This window comes from Ambystoma mexicanum, chromosome 3p, assembly GCF_040938575.1.
Source record: "Ambystoma mexicanum isolate Mex_15411 chromosome 3p, UKY_AmexF1_1, whole genome shotgun sequence".
In the NCBI taxonomy this organism is placed as follows: Eukaryota; Metazoa; Chordata; class Amphibia; order Caudata; family Ambystomatidae; genus Ambystoma; species Ambystoma mexicanum.
Window position 1 is genome coordinate 1,034,685,042 of NC_090925.1, and position 17,366 is coordinate 1,034,702,407.

Sequence of the window (17,366 nt, forward strand, 5' to 3'; positions counted from 1 at the left end):
GCTTCAGTCATGCGGACAAGAAGGAGAACACCTGGAGTACTCCTGCAGCAGCTATTTGGAGCTCGGAAGCAGCTACGGGCTCTTTTCGGATCAGCAGCACTTTGCAGTTTCAGCACACCGTAAACAGCACCACCACAGATTTTGGGTACCGGTTGGGCTTCCTTCACTCCTTGAGTCCTGCACTCTGGTGAGGAGACTCGAGCTCTGATAGTCCTGCTTCTGGAGGGTCCTTAGGAGACTCCTCAAGCTTCTGGCTGACTATAGACGTTGCACTTGACAACAAATTTCTAGACCCCTGGCACTCGGTTCCTGCAGCAGTACAGAAGTACAGCCAGTCGGGGAAGTGGATTTCATCTCAGGGTTAATTGGTCCAACTAACCCGAGGGAAGAAGTTGTCCCTTCCGGAGCTTCTCTTGTCGATCAGAAAAAGGAGTTTTAGCACAGCAGCAGTGCTTCACCGGGCAATTCAAAGGTCCAGGCGGATGCAGCAGGTTTTGTTCACGGTTTCTTCGTCGGGTGTTCTTCCCAGTGGTCGACTCTGTTTCTAGTCCCAAAACCCTTGCCTTTTAAGCAGGTTTCTCCCATTCATGCACAGCCGAGGCTGTGACTCAAACTTCAGGAGGCTGTCCTGAAAAGACAGCCAGCCAGCCAATCAGGACTAGGTGCATTCAGGCATTCCTAAAGACAAAGGACAGGGTAGTTTCAGGAACCTCCCTCACTTCCTGCCCTTCCAGACACACAGGAGGCAGAGGCGGGTTTCAGTACTGAAGCCCGCCAAAGGCTAAAAGAACAAAGGGCTCAAACGTGGCTTGGCGCACTTAGTAAAACCCAAGAAAGACCTCATAAACATAAAATGGCAAAAAAAGAAGTCTGGGCCAATTTTGGCAAAATGGTCACCCAAGCTCAAAAAGAGCGTGGACTCACTGAGCGTAGTCAGTGCCCAGAGCCATTGAACACAACAAGAGCATCGAATACGTTCAGAGCAAAATGTCAGTCAACACTATAAGTGGTAAGCGACTTTAAATACAGTCATCAGTTATGCACTGTATGGACTGTACAGTAAGCACAGCATGAAAAACAATGACATTACATTTCAGCGTGTCATGGTGGTCAGACTTGGTGGCCTTCTTCACCTCCTGGAAATCCGTGTTGCACATCTTTGTTCTTTTGTGCACGTAACGTTGATGCTGCTTGCTTTGGTGTACATGAAAGTGTTCATATACAACACACGGGTGTATACGAACACTTCCATCTACACCAAACAAGGCTTCTTGTGGCACTCCTCCAGTTTAACGGCACCAAAAGAGTACCGTATTTGTGCGCATGTTTAGCGCACATATTAAACTGGCGGAGTGCCACAAAAATAGGCTTCCAAAAAGCCAGTTTGCACATGTGGCGGTTGCTAGTTTGGATTCCAACCCATCCCAGCAACCGCCACATATATTCCGAAAGTGGCGCATTCCTTCCGACTTTGGAGCAATGCGCCAACTTCATAATAGGTCTTAAGTACCGAAAAGGTCGTTAAGCCTTTCAACATACTTTTCGGTACTTAACACCTAGATGAGAATAGGGCCCTCAGTCTGCAGTGTATTCTCAGCCAGGACTATGCCATGACTGAACTTTTAGGCAGAAGTGAGCCTTGCAAAATCATGACATACTTACTGTGTAGAATGATTTGATGTGTATCTGAGTGTAAAGTTTCTATTGTAAACTGTATCACACAATAAATAAATGTAAAGAAAATCATGACAACTGTGTGCTATTCAAGAAAATGGATACATTGAGCAAATCAGGAGATGTCTCTGGCCATCACTGATTTGCACCTACGACATTATACCTGATTCTCAAAGCCAAAAAGTGGAGCAATTTAAAATTCATATCAAAAGTGGTTATGTGTTGGAAGGAAGAAGGTTCCAGTGTATTATGTGTATGCAGTATGACATTCAAAACACTGTTGACATTGAAAATGACATACTGTACAGCCTGTTCAATGCGTTTTCCATTTGAGGACCATCATGCAGCCTACAGGTTCAGGGAAATCTTTAAGCTCCCGTGTGGGGTTTCTGTAGAGCTCACCTGGGACTCGTCTTCTATGTTACGTGAAACGGGTGGGATGGAGAGTCTGTCTCGGGCCGCTCAACAACACTGCATTCTATATTTACAAACCATTTCTCTCAGGATATAAATGAATTAGGCATGCTGAAGCTGAGACCCATCCTCTCCTCTTTGTTAGCATGTCTCTGCATTCAGGAATGTGCAGGCTCACACGGACACCTCACCCTCCTCTTCTAAAATGCTCTGGAAACAAGAAGCAAGCACACCATAGAGCAGGAATAGCAATTTTGACCTCAAATTCAAATCCTTACGGTGTCTCAATGAGTATATATGGTTCATATTTACAATTGTTTTATTGTTAGGTTTATTGTTCTGAACAATAAAGCGAACAATGAAATTCAAGGCCAGTGCGCATTATATACTCTGTGTTTCAACCATACAACCCTTTTATCATGGGCATATTTGTCAAATGTGCAGATCTTTGGTCAGTTTCATATTCCCAAAATGCTTTTTGATTTTATGCAAAATAGACTGGAGCCCTCATTTCTGCTTTTCAGTCCGTTTCCCTTTCTCATATGGGCAGTTGGAACTAGGTGTGCATGTGATGTGTATGGGCCTGTCCACCTTGGAAATATTAGCCTTTTAAACGATAATAATTTATGGGAGCCGGACCAATCTTAAGAGTAGCACAAATCTCTTGAACTCTGGAGCTGGGTTTAGCTTCAAGTAAGGCTGCACATATAATATATGTATGGGCCATCATGATCATAATTGATGTGTAAAGTTTTGTTTGTAAACTATATCACACAATAAATAAATACAAAAAAATCATGACAATGGCAACTGTGTGCTATTCAAGAAAATTCATACATTGACCAAATCAGGAGATGTCTCTGGCCATCTCTGATTTGCACCTGCTACATCATTCTCAAAGCCTAAAAGTGGAGCAATTCTTTTGCCAATCATTCAAGAGGACCTTCTTAACAAACTGCTGCTTCACATTCATATGTGGCTCAGTCCAATCAGCTACCCACCCTATATCACAAAAAATAATTCTGATCAAATCACAGAAAGGTTTTAGAAAGCGGGAAGTAGAGGCGCAGCCTAATTGGCTAACGAGTAGGCATTTCGGAGTTTTCATCATTTTGATATATAATAAACCAACTGACCCAAGAGAGAAGTCAAACCCAGCTCGAGTCTAAGGGCAGCCACACGGATGCATTGGGGGAAGGCTCAAGATTTTCCACCAAATGTTGCCTTCAAGAATGTTTAACCAGCCTACATTGGCATGTTCTACTAACAATGATTTCAATCCGTACATCAAGGCAGGGCGAAATACCTGTTTATATAATAGAACTGCGCCCTTAAGGCTATAGCCAGCCGATAAGTAAACCAACTTACAAATCATAGTGCCAAGGACCAACACATTCCTTTTTTTAAACATAATAGTATCCTGTAGCCCATTTTTAGGAGTAATAGGCAACCTCAAATAGCAATAGCTGTCAATATGCCCAATATGGCTCACAGATATATACAAAGTTTGCGGTGCCGAGATTCACCAACCAAAATGGATAAATTTGGTTTTCTGATAATTTGAACTAAGACTCATTTCTTTGACATATTCAGTCAGCACCCGCATTGCTCTTTGCAGTCCCACCAAAGTGTGGTCTGCGAGAACAATGTCGTCTGCGTATGAGAGCCACACTAAATGACTAGATCCTATTTGTGGCGGACAGCTGCATACTGCCTCAACCTCTGTGGCAAATCCACCAAATACAGATTAAACAGCAGGGGGGCAAGCACACACCCTTGCTTTAGAACCCTACTTCTAGGGGTGTAGGGCGTGCATGACCTTAGCAGTCAAACGGCCTGAAATGAACATCTCTCCAGAGTGTAGGTTGTGTAGGATTTGTAAAAGTGCAACATGATTGAGACAGCCAACATATTATGCTAGCGTGTATAAAGTTGGGAGATCTCTATACGTCGCACTTAGGATCATGTCTACATAATTATGACAATATAAAATCAGAGGCATTTTGGATTTATTGCCTTAATTTGGAGAACACAGGTGCGAAGATGGCAGTATTTAGAGGGTGGAAGAAGGTTGCTAGCATGCTTGTCCCTTAGCAGGCTCTGCTAATAGAGGATATCTGTGGCGCTTTGCATTGATCAGTGTTAGGAAACTGATAAATGGAAATTATAATGGTCCTCATTACAACACCAGCACTAAACCATGGCACTATTAGCACCATGGTTGGTGCCGGTGTTGTAACGAGTCCGCCATGGTGAAATGGGGAAATACCGCCACATTCCAAGGTTGGCGGGGCGGTATTTCCCCATTTCACCATGGCCCTTCCCCATTCCCATTTTTGCCCCATAGGGCTCAATGTGAATGGGAAGGCGGCAATTACGGTACTGCAAATTGAGGTACCGTAATTGCCTGTGAGGTCCTTTTGCGGGTCCCTACTTTAACGGCTGGTCCAGCCAGCCGTTCACTTCGGGTCCCGCAAAGGGACCTCGTAGTAAGGCGCTAAGTGGTTAAAGGCGCTGCAGCCTTTTACGGCGCCGTTAACCACTTAGGGCCTAGGTCGTAATGAGGCCCAATGCCTCGTATTTTTACGTATGTATAATTGTATGTTTTTATTTATTTATTTAATACACGTTTAGCATAAGCTTTGTTTATACAACATATAAAACATACAATTCAACATTAATATAGTTAAAATCCAACATTAGATATACAAAATGTTATGTTTCATTATTTAAAATAAGTTCTTATATCGCTAAGATCTTAAAAGAATTAAAGGAAGTTTAGAATACATTTGGGCCTCATTACAAGTATGGCGGTAAGGCAACAACGGCACCGGTATCGCTACCAGCACCGTTACTACCGTACCGCCATACTAGGAGTTCTACTCGCAGGTGCCCTTGCAGCCACCAGGTCTGACCTGGTGGCCGTACCGGCACCCGCAAGCAGAACATGATGGTAGCACCGGTACCGTCATTAACCATACGGGTGTTACAACCCTCCCCATTCCCATTGAGCACTCTGGGGCTCAATGTGAATGGGGATGTACCGGGCCTGGCACCCCCGAAAGGGCAATTACCGGGTCCGGCTGGGCCGTTATAGCCCGGTAATTGCCCATTCGCGGGTCCGGTCCCGGATGCGAGTTTGGAGGTAGCCTTGTTGGTAAAACTGGCAAGGCTTCCTCCAACCTCGTAATGAGGCCCATTGTCAATATGCCAATTTTGAGGTCAGTATCTTAATAATTTCAGTGCATTTCCAGTTAAAACGTACAATATAAAATATCAAATTAAAATCACAACCTTTGAGAAATACAGACCAAACCTCTGAGAGGTCATCTGTGCAAATAGCATTTTTATACTGTTTTAAGTATTTCCAACGGAGCTGAGCAAGACTTTCAAGAGGGTCAATTCCTCATAGCTTACAATACAGTTCGCAACACGGTAACCCAATCTGAGGACCCTTGGTCAATAATGCCAGTATATATAATTGTGTTTTTAAAAACCTGTGAATGTATTTATGAATATGGTAAAATTGGTGATACGTGATTGATTTGTAAATTTGGGAAAAGTTCTTGATGAACTGATGCACAGTAAAAAAAAATAATGTAATCATTTATATTGCTATTCTAGGTTTTGATGATGTACTTTGCACACTAAGACAAGTGTAACATTCTTCTGACTACACTGTATACTGAAACGGTCCATTAGAAATGAACGTTGCAAAATATTACAATTAGACACTTCACAACGTTTGTGCAATTTAATAATCTCCTTTTTTAATAGCTTTTTTTGCAAAAATACAGCCTCTTCCCCCAAGACATCTGTGTTTTGCTCTTGTCTCACTTCTGTCGCAACAGAAAGGATGGCTCAAGCAATCATACACTTGATAGCGCGACGCCTGTCCTCATCGAGCGAAAGACATGGGGCCTGATTTTCAAAAATGTTTTAACATAGGAAAGTCCCATTGAAAACATTTTGTAAATCAGGCCTATAGAGTGAGACACGAAGGGAGAGAGAGAGCGTGAGAGAGGTGCAAAGACAGAGAGCTCCAAGGAGGGAGAGATTTGCTTGTGTGTGAGAGAGAGAGAGAGAGAGAGAGAGAGAGAGAGAGAGAAATCGACATATGATATGCCAAGTGCAATTAAGGCCTAATGTGTACAGGTGTACAGTATGCATTGAAGCATTAAGTATACTAATCGTAAACTGCATAAGTAAAGAACAGAAAGTGTGTCAGAGGGTTGAGCAGGAGGGATTCACCTAAGCATAAGCTGTATGATGTTGGATGCTTAGGCTGAGTAGTGTGGGTTCACTCTGCTGCTCTTACCAGATCCCTACCTAAGTAATAAATTACAGACAACTTATGTGTATGGAGAATTTGTAAGCCGTAGGCATTTTATTTTCTTACAGAAAATCCAACACAACAAAAATAATTACACAGCCATATGCTTTTGGGAACATTGTTTCCAGTTCCGAAGCAGCTCAAGGCTCCTTCTGAGTCCTTGTTATCCCTGAGCCTTCGTTCCTGGGCACATGCCGCCTACGACGTTTCTTGGACCGTGTACCGAAAGAGTACTCGGAGTTCCTTTCTTCTGCCTGTTCCTTCTTTTTTTGACCGTGTACCGAGAGAGTACTCGGTGTCCTGGCTCCTGCTTGCACCCCCTCTTCTTCCGTTTTTCTTGTAGGGTGGGTTGGGTGGCAAACGTTTTTCCTTCCCCTTCTCCAGGTACCAAGAGCCTACCCGAGAGAGGTGAGCTCTTACCTGGTTTGTGCCGCCTCTCCTTTTTCCAGGCATACTTATACCACCCCGGCCTTTTGTTCCTTCCTGGGGGCGGCCGGGTTACCCCCTGACCCCTTGCTGTTACAATTCGCACCTTACCAGGTTCCGTTTCCTGCCCTTCCTGGGCTTTTGTTTCTTGTGGCGCCATTCGGACGCCCCTCCCTACGCTTTCGCGCCGTTTTCCCCCCATCCCGCGCCTAAACTCCCAGACCCTCTATCGTCCCACATTTCATGCGGCCCGGGGCCTGGGTCATAGGCTGAGTAGTGTGGGTTCACTCTGCTGCTCTTACCAGATCCCTACCTAGGTAATAAATTACAGACAACTTATGTGTATGGAGAATTTGTAGGCCGTAGGCATTTTATTTTCTTACAGAAAATCCAACACAACAATAATAATTACACAGCCATATGCTTTTGGGCACATTGTGTCCAGTTCCAAAGCAGCTCAAGGCTCCTTCTGAGTCCTTGTTATCCCTGAGCCTTCGTTCCTGGGCACATGCCGCCACACCTGAGTGGGTGTTCCTTACACCCGCTCAGGACCCCCCAAAAGCACTCTACCTACAGCCTCGTTCCTGGAGTGCCCTAAAAATGTTGTCGGAAAAACCCCCATCCCATCCTTTGATAGGTGCACCCCATCTTGGTGAAACATATCCGGGTTGTTCCGGTGTAAGCCATGTCTTATGAAATGCAGCCCTGTGCTCTTGCAGTACTTTTCTACTGATTTATTTAGTTTCTTTCTTGCTATCTCAATTGTGTGCCTCTTCTGTGCCCCAGGCCAGACCCTTCTTGGTATTATCTCCAACATAAAAATCTTGGTTTTCCACCAGCTGCGGGCTATGCTATGCAGTGACTCTCAGATATTCCTTTGCAATTTACCCCTGTTCGTGCTCACCAGGTCGTTCCCCCCTAGATGTATGACCAGGTACTCGGGAGGTTCCCTGAAACCTATCAGGTCCGATAATCTGTCGTGGATGTCTTCCCAGTGCATCCCCGGGAGGCCCCACCATGACGTAATTGTGTTCCTGAAATGTAATCCTTGCTTCACCTCTTCCAGCCACCTGCCTGCCCGGGTCACAAAAGAGTGCCCCACTATCCATGCCGATTTGTATGGTCCGGCCTCTGTAGAAACGGGGGAGATAAGTGTCATATCAGTTACTCCCTTATGTATTTTTTAAAACATTGTGACTTCCATCCCCCAATTCGTCTCACCCCCTTTGCTCCCAGTCCCCCCGCCCAAGCAGAGGTTGCTGCCCCTATCCTGAAAGAGTGTGTCCCAAACTCGGCTGGAACCCAACCCGCTTTCGCCACCGCCTGTTTTAATACTGCCTGAAACTGGTACCTGCTGAGCGCGCTGCCGTCCGTATGGATCAATAACTGCCCGTCGACCTATGGTCGCAGATCTAGGAATTCTTGGGTGATGCATCTGGGACAATGGTCCTTTTCTCTGATGCAATTGAGATCTATTGCTCTCCCCTTCCTCATTTGGTCTGTCTTAGATTTCCTTAGTATTATCGACAACCCCTTGATACCCATATTAACGTCCTTTCTTGCCAGGCCGTCTCCTGCCACCGTATTCCTGGCCACCAGTTCCCCTATTCTGAAAGCCCCATAGTAAGCTAGCGCAAATGCTGCCCTGAACAGCGCGGTTTCGTACGTGCTGCTGCACGTGTCTTGTAGCACTTTCAGTAAAATGATCAATTTCCCAAAATTCACCGGCCTTCTGCTATCTGGTTTTTTCCCCTCTAACTTCGCCCATCCCCTCATAGCGTATTTTATCTTAGCGCTGTCAGTCGGGTCCGATATGCCCGCCACTTTTGTGGTATATGCCACCGCCGCCAGGTGCGCTGCTGCCCAGTTTTTCTTTTTTCCTTTGGCAAATGCCCCTTCAAGAAATTCACAAATCTTTTCCGTTGAAATTTTGTCCACCTCTTTTACACCTGTTTCCATCAACACATCTTTTACATGCTTTTCGTACTGCTTACCCGTCTTGTATGTCAGGGCATTTCTGGTCAGCTTGTCGATGACCATTTCTTTTCTCCGTTCTTCTCCCACCTCTTTTGAGTCGACCTTGAGGCCAACCGTGCTTTCCTTTCTAGTGCCTCCAATGGGACCCATGCCTTCCGCTGCGTGGGCGTTCTTTCCTTGCCGGCGTCCGGTCTCTGCTCCCTGAATTTCGCCCACTGAAAGCGAAAGATTGCATCAGCCACCACATTTTCTTCCCCAGCGATATGCCTCGCCTTTATGCATGTATTCATTGTTAGGCTTTCCAGGGTGATTGCCCTCATCAATTCCAATACTATACTGCATGACGCACTTCCCTTGTTTAACACGTGCACCACCGCCATGTTATCTGACCATACCGCCAACTCCTTGTTCCCTAGCTCTTCCCTCCATGCGCATAACGCGACCCATATCGGGAAGAGCTCCAGCAGCGTTATGTTCTTTGTCCATTCCGCCACTTGCCATGATTTTGGCCACTTGCCTGCACACCATTTTTTCCCCAGTATTGCGCCAAAACCAAAGCCACCGGCTGTGTCAGTGAACAACACCCTTTTACCTTCATCGTTCACCGGTGAGCGCCATATTACTGCCACCTTGAAGTTTTTCAGAAAGTCTGCCCATACTTCCAGGTCTCTCTTGATTCCCCCTCCTAGCCTGACCCTGTGGTGCCCTTTGGTAGCACCTCTCGTTTTCAGTTCGAACCTTCTCTGGAACACCTTCCCCTGAGGTATGACTCTTCCTGCGAAGTTCAGTTTCCCTGCCAGCGCTTGCAATTCCCTCACTGTTGCTTTGTTTCTTCCTTGTAGTTCCTTTATTGTCTGCAGCAGCTCCGTCACCTTGTCCTCCGGGATCCGACACCTCCCCTTGTTTGAGTCAATCTCTATACCTAGGAATTGGATAACCTGTGTTGGCCCCATCGTTTTCTCCTTCGCTAGAGGAATACCCTACTCGCTCGTTATTTCCACAAACTTGTCCAGGGTTGCCCAGTATATATCTGCACCTTTGGGGCAGACAAATAAAAAATCTTCTAGGTAATGCACCAGCATGGAGTCCCTCAATTCCTGCGCTACTGTTCATTGTAAGAATGAACTCACCCTCTCGAAATATGCGCATGAGATGCCCACCCCATCGGAAGGCATTTGTCGATGAAGTATTCCCCCTCCCAATGCATGCATAACCATCTTTGTGATCTGCTGTTGACTGGCAACAGGCGAAATGCCAATTTAATGCCTGCTTTCGCCATCCATGCCCCTTCACCTGCCTTTCTGACCAGTTCCACTGCCTCCTCGAAGTCTGAATATGATACTGTTGCTTCGCTCTGAGCGATGCCGTCGTTCACCGAGGCACCCGGAGGGTAGGACAGGTGGTGTATCAACCTGTATTCCCCCTCCTCTTTTTTCGGCACCAGCCCCAGAGGGGAGCATAAAAATTCTTCAAATGGTAGGGCCGTGAACGGGCCCTCTACCCTCCCCAGTTCTACCTCCTTCCGGATCTTACTGGTCACTATCTCCGTGTTTTCGATTGCTGATTTTAGATTCCTAGGAATGTCTTGTGCTCCCTGCCCGGTAAACGGGATGTTGAAACCTTCTCTAAAGCCTTGTCTGATTTGTTCTGCCGCTTCTTGGTCGGGTATTTCCGGAGCCACCTTTCCACCTTCTCGATTTTCACCAGCGTGGCCCCTTTCCTGCCCCAGTTTTCATTTCCGTGTCTCATCTCTTCTGCCGCTTGGAGCTGCGGCCCTTGTGCACTTGGAGCTGCTGTGGTTACCCTTACATCTCTCGCACTTGTGGCTGAATTTGCACTTCCATCCCCAGCTGCATGGTACTCCCTTTTCAAAGCTCCTGCATTGCCCTGGTTCCGCTCGTGCCGTCCCTGTGCTCCCACTGCCCCCACCCTGTGTTGTCGGGGGCATGCTGCTCTGCCATCCTCTCTGTGACCTGTAATTTCTGCTCCGAAAACTCTGGTCTCTATTCCTGTCATAGCTGGATTCGTACCTTCTGCCACTCGATCTATAATCCGTTTTGTAATCATTCTGCCAGTACTGCCTTCTCTGCTGTCCCCCTGTGCTACGCTTCTTTGGAATCCCATTTCTCTTTTAGCACGTTAAAAATGTAGAGGTTAAAGTTTTCTCCGTCCCAGCCCATATCCGGAAAGCAGTCCATCTCCTTTCTGAACTCATGGTCATACTCCAGCCATGCGTCCCCTCCAAATGCTGCGTGGACCTTCAGCACCCTCTGTTGATATGCCACTAACGCTACCCCGTATTCCGGGAATTTTTGTAATATGATTGTAGACATTATAGTGAAGGCCGACATCCAATTGTCAAAGTTCCTCACTACTGGCCCCTTTCTTAGTAAGCTTTTTTCATCTTCTTTCATGTCCTCCAGTGCTACATTCATCCCCCTCTTTTGACAATCTAATAATGTAAATATATCGATCAATTCTTTTCTCCAGATTTTTTCCTTTACTTTGTCATTTATGTACCAGGCCATCGCTTTCATTGACCTGCCCTGTGCGTCTTTACCCATGGTTGGCCTGCCATATTTCGTCATGAGTGGCGCCTCATTTTCCACCGCTGCCACCGGCGGTGCTGCCCCCGGTGGTGTGGCCCCTGCCCCTATGTTTGGCCCTACCGGCACACCTTGTGGTGTCGATAAAATTGGCGCTCCTTGCGGCACCGGGACTACTGGTGCCCCTTGTGGTGCCAGGACCGGGGCTTCGCTGGGCTCAGCTGGTGCCCCCTGTGGCGTGGGGACCGGGGCCTCTCCGGGTTCTGCCCCTGCCCCCCTACCACACTCCGCCTTTCTTTGCTCACCACTCCTCTCCATTTTACCCAAGCCTTTAGGTGATCCCTTTCTTCGTCATCACTGCTTGATTCTTCTGATGAATTCCCCTGCCACTCTTCCCTGCTTTTCTTCCCCCGTCTGCTCTTCTTGTCGTTGGTTCTGGGCGATTTACCCGAAACCGTGACGCAATTTTTTAACATTTTTACTATTTTATTCCCCACATTATTATTCACAGTAACTTTCTTTTTATCTTTCTTCTTTCTCTTGGTCGATGCCTCCGTCTGTTCCTCTGCTCCTTTCGACTCCGCTCTCCCCCTCTCTGTCCTTGTGGTACTTCATCTTCACCTTCGCTGCTGCTGTGCTCTATGAACAGCAGAGGTGACGTTGCCTTTGCTCTTTCTTCTTTCTGCATTACTTCTAGCACCCATTGTGCTCCATACTCCTTCTCCGCCTTTCTTGCCCATTCAGAGAATTCTCGGGCCCTCTTCGCTCTTCCTTCCGCCATCCTTCTCGTCTGAATTCTGTTGGTCGTGCTTCCGTTTCGCCACTGCAAAAATATCCTTCTCTCCTGCTCCGGTATCGTTCTGGCCGCCGCGGTAGTCTAAACTTCTAAGAGAGGTAGAAAATGCATGAGCCCGCAAGAGCAAACGTTTTTCCTTCCCCTTCTCCAGGTACCAAGAGCCTACCCGAGAGAGGTGAGCTCTTACCTGGTTTGTGCCGCCTCTCCTTTTTCCAGGCTTATTTATACCCCCCCGGCCTTTTGTTCCTTCCTGGGGGCGGCCGGTTTACCCCCTGACCCCTTGCTGTTACAATTCGCACCTTACCAGGTGCCATTTCCTGCCCTTCCTGGGCTTTTGTTTCTTGTGGCGCCATTCGGACGCCCCTCCCTACGCTTTCGCGCCGTTTTCCCCCCACCCCGCGCCTAAATTCCCAGACCCTCTATCGTCCCGCATTTCATGCGGCCCAGGGCCTGGGTCATTCTCAAGTTGAACTCTTGACATGAAATAACATCCCTCTCATTGTTGAGCAGTTCCATCTTTGGTAAGGCGCAAGTGCCTCGCACAACACTGCTCAAATTCCTATGGACTTCATAATCAGTTGTGCTTTCTGGCCATCCTCACCCTGATCAGCCTGAGCTTGATTTCCTCACTCAGAAGTTCCCTACACCTACAACTTCCCCTTCAGCTTCACAGTACACACTGTTGTGAGAGAACTGAATGACATGTCATGTGGGGAGGAAGAGGAGTAGCCCGCAGAGGGGAAGTTCTGGGGTCAGTTTGAATAAAGTAATTAAATTGTCAACACGTCTCCATGTCCTTTTCCTTGGTGGCGTATGCATGCCCTCCCAACAACTGACGACGAAAGGGAAACAAGCTGGTTTCCGTGAGCAACATTGTCCCCTGCGTCGTCTGGAAAGCTGTGCAGAGCGCTGCCCGCCTCTGTGCCCTGTCTACGCCCCGCTGGCATCCCGCACCAGTTTACGTGTCCTTCGCATTAATGCTGCGGACCAAGCACCGTGTCTTGCTCCTGCTGAGGCTTGAACGTAGCATCCTAGTCGGCAGAGCGGCTGGGGTCCTCGTTGGGATCAAGCCCCGATCACAGGCAGAGCGACCCACCATCCGCCCGTTTTCCTCAGAGGCAGCGCGGCCGGTACGCTCCACATGCACTGTTGTGCACACATTCCGAGGCCTGGAGGCGTAGTTCTATTCTTTGAGTACTCAATAAGGCCTGGAGGCTTCCCTCATTCACGCAGCCCTTTATAATGGTGCCACACTGCCTATGCTCAGGCTGTAGGGCCTGTAAGCCACGTGAGCATGCTAATGTGGACATCTTGAGAATAACTCTGGAAAAAATTATAATAACGTGACACTCCATCACGACAAGTGCAGTGACAGTTCAACACTCTAACCCCAACATGGCCATCAGGATTAAAGGAAGGTTAACTGAGGCCCCCTGAATTTACACTGCTGGTCCATGATTCATGGCAACAGGACCATAGCAGAAGCTTACCACTGGCGACCCAGGTGCCCAGCAGAGTGACAGTTCACACCAGTGTGATGTGATGTGACACGTGCCCCCGGTGAGCTGCAGACCACGTTAGCCTATGGAGGAGAGTGGAATGTAGCCACCAGGGGCCAGATTACAGAAACTTTGCACCGGTGCAAGTGCAAAGTTGCACGGAATTAGCATTAGGGCAAAGTTTGCTCTATTTGTAAAAACAGTTGCACACACTAGAAAACTACTGCACCATGACAAGGGCAGTTTGACATATTAAAATCACCAGGGCAAAAAATGCCCTACTGCTGAATAGATACATTTTTGATGCATTTTTGCATCAGGACAAAGTTTGCCCTAGTGCTAATACCATTCGTTATTAGCACTATGGCACACTTTGTCCTGGTGCAAAAATGCAGTAGAAATGCATCTTTTTGTACTAGGACAATTTTTGCCCTGGTGCTTTTAATATGCCAAACTGCCCTTGTCATGGTACAGTAGTTTTCTAGTGTGTACCACTGTTTTTACAAATAGGGCAAACTTTGCCCTAGTGCTAATACCGTGCAATTTTGCCCTTGATTTGGCGCAAAGTTTCTGTAATCTGGCCCCAGGTGTGCAGAGTGGTCGGTAAAACACTGTCATTTTGGACCAGTTGAAAGACCCAGGGCTGGCCCAGCGAGGCATGGCAAAAGTGGCTTTTCTGTGAAAACTGTGCCTGTTCAACTTCCTACCACTATAGGACAAGGGTCCACAGTGGACCGAATGGGTTGAGGACTTTGATGATTTCATCAGAGCCACAGAGGAGGAAAAATCGCAAGTCCTGAAAGACATCTTCATGAACCTTGCTGCTAAGGAGATAAAGAGCATCATCAAGACGATCCTGGCTGTGGAGAGGAACAACTATGGCGAATGTGTGGAAGTGTTAAGATATGATATGGCATTTATAACACCCCTATACACAAGTGTTTCAAGGCGCGATGAGGCAAGAGAGGGGAAAAGAGAGAAGACAGAGACAATGATCCTACTAGGCCAGGTGACATTTAGATCGTGCAAGTGCAGTGGAGGAGGGGAAGGCGAATAGTGCAAGTGCAGTGGGGGAGGGGAAGTGCAGTACATAGGATACACAGTAAATAAATAGAACAATAAATAGGAACTATAATAAGAAGTGCGACCAGCTGGTGGCAAGTGCAAGGGTAAGTGCACACATCAGGTGTCAAGTGCTGGTAGGGGCCTGTAGGGATACAGAAACAGCCCCAGAGTGCAAGGGTTGCCAGTGGGGCAATGCAGGTGTGCAACTGGCGGGGAGGGTACCTGGGTCCGGGAACAAAGGGTATCCAGGTGACCAGTGCAGATTCGGTTTCAGCCAGGAGTTCAGCAGGGGAGTGGAGAAGAGAAAGCAGAAGCAAAGAGGAAGGTCTTGAAGTGCTTCTGGAACTGGAAATGATTCTCCTCAATTTTCAGAGAGGCAGGGAGGCTGTTCCAGAGGGAGTCCCCAGCCGAAGAAAGAGATCTACCACCAACTCTTTCCTTGGAGACGAAACTGACCCTGAGGGAATTGGAGGCAGATGAGTGAAGAGCTCGAGAAGGAGGATATTTAGGAAGAGAGAGTTGAAGGTATTGAGGCCCCAGGCCCGAGAAGGCCTTGTGGACAATGCAGAGGGTTTTGAACTTAATCCTCACAGCCACTGGGAGCCAGTGCAGAGATTTCAGTCCTTCCGAGATAGGCAATCACCACTGAACCATTACGGAGACTGTTGCCGAAAGAAGAGCCATTCCACTGGTCACAGAAATGTCAGAGAGCGTTTGACACCGTCAAGATTGAGTTGGCAAGCGCAACACATCTAGCCTACTTCAACCCAGTATGGCACACTGAGATCATGGTTAATGCCAGCCCTCTCGGGCTGGGGACCGTCCTTGCCCAACGTGAGCAGCCCGAGGCACTGGCAAGCTTTATGGTGACTGTAAGGAACTCATGGTGGCAAAAATAAAGACAGACACAAGCGATCACAGTTAAAGGGTGCAGGGCGGAAAAACGCCCAATCTAAACCTAAATCTAAGATGGGAGCAAGCACCGATCATCAAATGAAAAATACGGCATTCAAAGTGGCTTTGTGTCAAAATAAAAGGGCCTATACTAAGAAAAAGCCTATTGCCAATTCCTTACAACTAATCACAGAAAGAGTGTGTGATAGGGTATCAAAATAAAGGAAACAGTGTTCAAATAGTAAGTTAGGATGTGATTGTGTTGAGGCTCCCTTCCCCATGTTTTTAGCATGGGACAAGGTGGGACTTTGGAGCACATCACACGCTCGAGCCTTCCCAGTACGAGCTGGCAGTTCCATTATAGCTGGCACAGCACTCGCTCGAACCTTATCAGCACAAGCTGACAGTTTCATTCCAGCTATCAGGTTCTTCAAAGGTAAAGTCTCTCTTCAATAAAAGTCTCTTGCCTTTGAGGCTTGAGGTATTCAACAAACGAACACAAAGTTTGGCTTCATGTAGATTTTGGGTGATGGCTTCACCCCTGGGACCCCCTCTTCTGGGTGCAGACCCTTCACACTATCGTATTCAACAAATTCATAAGACAGTTCCCTTCTCAGTGAACTTTGGGTGATAACTTTCCACCCCTGGATCTCCCTCGGTTGGGCTCGGATCCCAAATTAAAAGGGGGACACTTTTCTTCCCCTTGTCTTGCAATACTTCTTGCTTTTTGCACGTAAGGTGAGGGTTCGTCACCCCTGACCCCTTTCAAATATTTGTCTCGGTTCTCAGCCGCCCTTTTCCTGGTTCACTGTGGCTTTGCACAGAGAGTTCACCTTTTTTGCCTTTCAGCAGTCTTAATGTCTTTTCAAACAATTCTCATGCACATCCCTCTGCCAGGTTCACTTTTGTCAACACACTGTTTCTCGGGACTTTAGACTCCCTCCCCACTCTCATCAGCATCCCTCTACCTGGTTCATTCTTGCCAATCTTTACGGAACACAGTCCATGCATTATTGTTCAACATGCAGGATTCACTTCCCGTAGCTCTCTCAATCATCCGCTGGTTAAAGACTTACAACGGTACATAGAATTTGACAAGACCTCTGTATGACCACTTTGAACTATCTTCGCCTCTTCCTAAGGCCTTGTGGGTATGGTAGTATTTCTACCATTGGTTAATCGCCCAGAGTAATCCTGCCTCAGCACCCATGTGGTGTTGGCCTCCTCTGTTATTGGTTTTCCCCCCTCTTCTGCTTTTCAAAGTTCAATTTAGCTCTTGCTACTTTTCCTTTTACACAGTTTGGTTTCTTATCAACACTCCCCTCGATTCACCGGCTGTGATGAACCGCTTGGTTTTGGAGTCAATGTTGGTACCACTGACCCTCTCTCCCCCGCTTAGTTATCAGCGGAGGAGGGCCTTGTGTACCATAGACATCTGCTGCAACACATGCTGGCCTTTGTTCGCAATCTTATGTTTACATCTGCAGAGGTTTCACAGGCCTGAACTGGAAAGAGCATTGTCACTTCTCCCCTTGTCACCCTGTAAGTATTTACCGTCTTTTGCCTCCTCTTGAACTGCCGTGCTGAGTTAGCCTTCATGTTGTGCGGTCTGCTTTGCTCTTCATGTGCTTTCGTGCTCCATCCTTTATCCCTGTGGGGAAAGGAAAGGGCCGTCAGGTGTGTGTGATTTTGGTCAATGGCCTGACTCTGCCTGACCCGTACACCGGGATATGCCAGGTGAA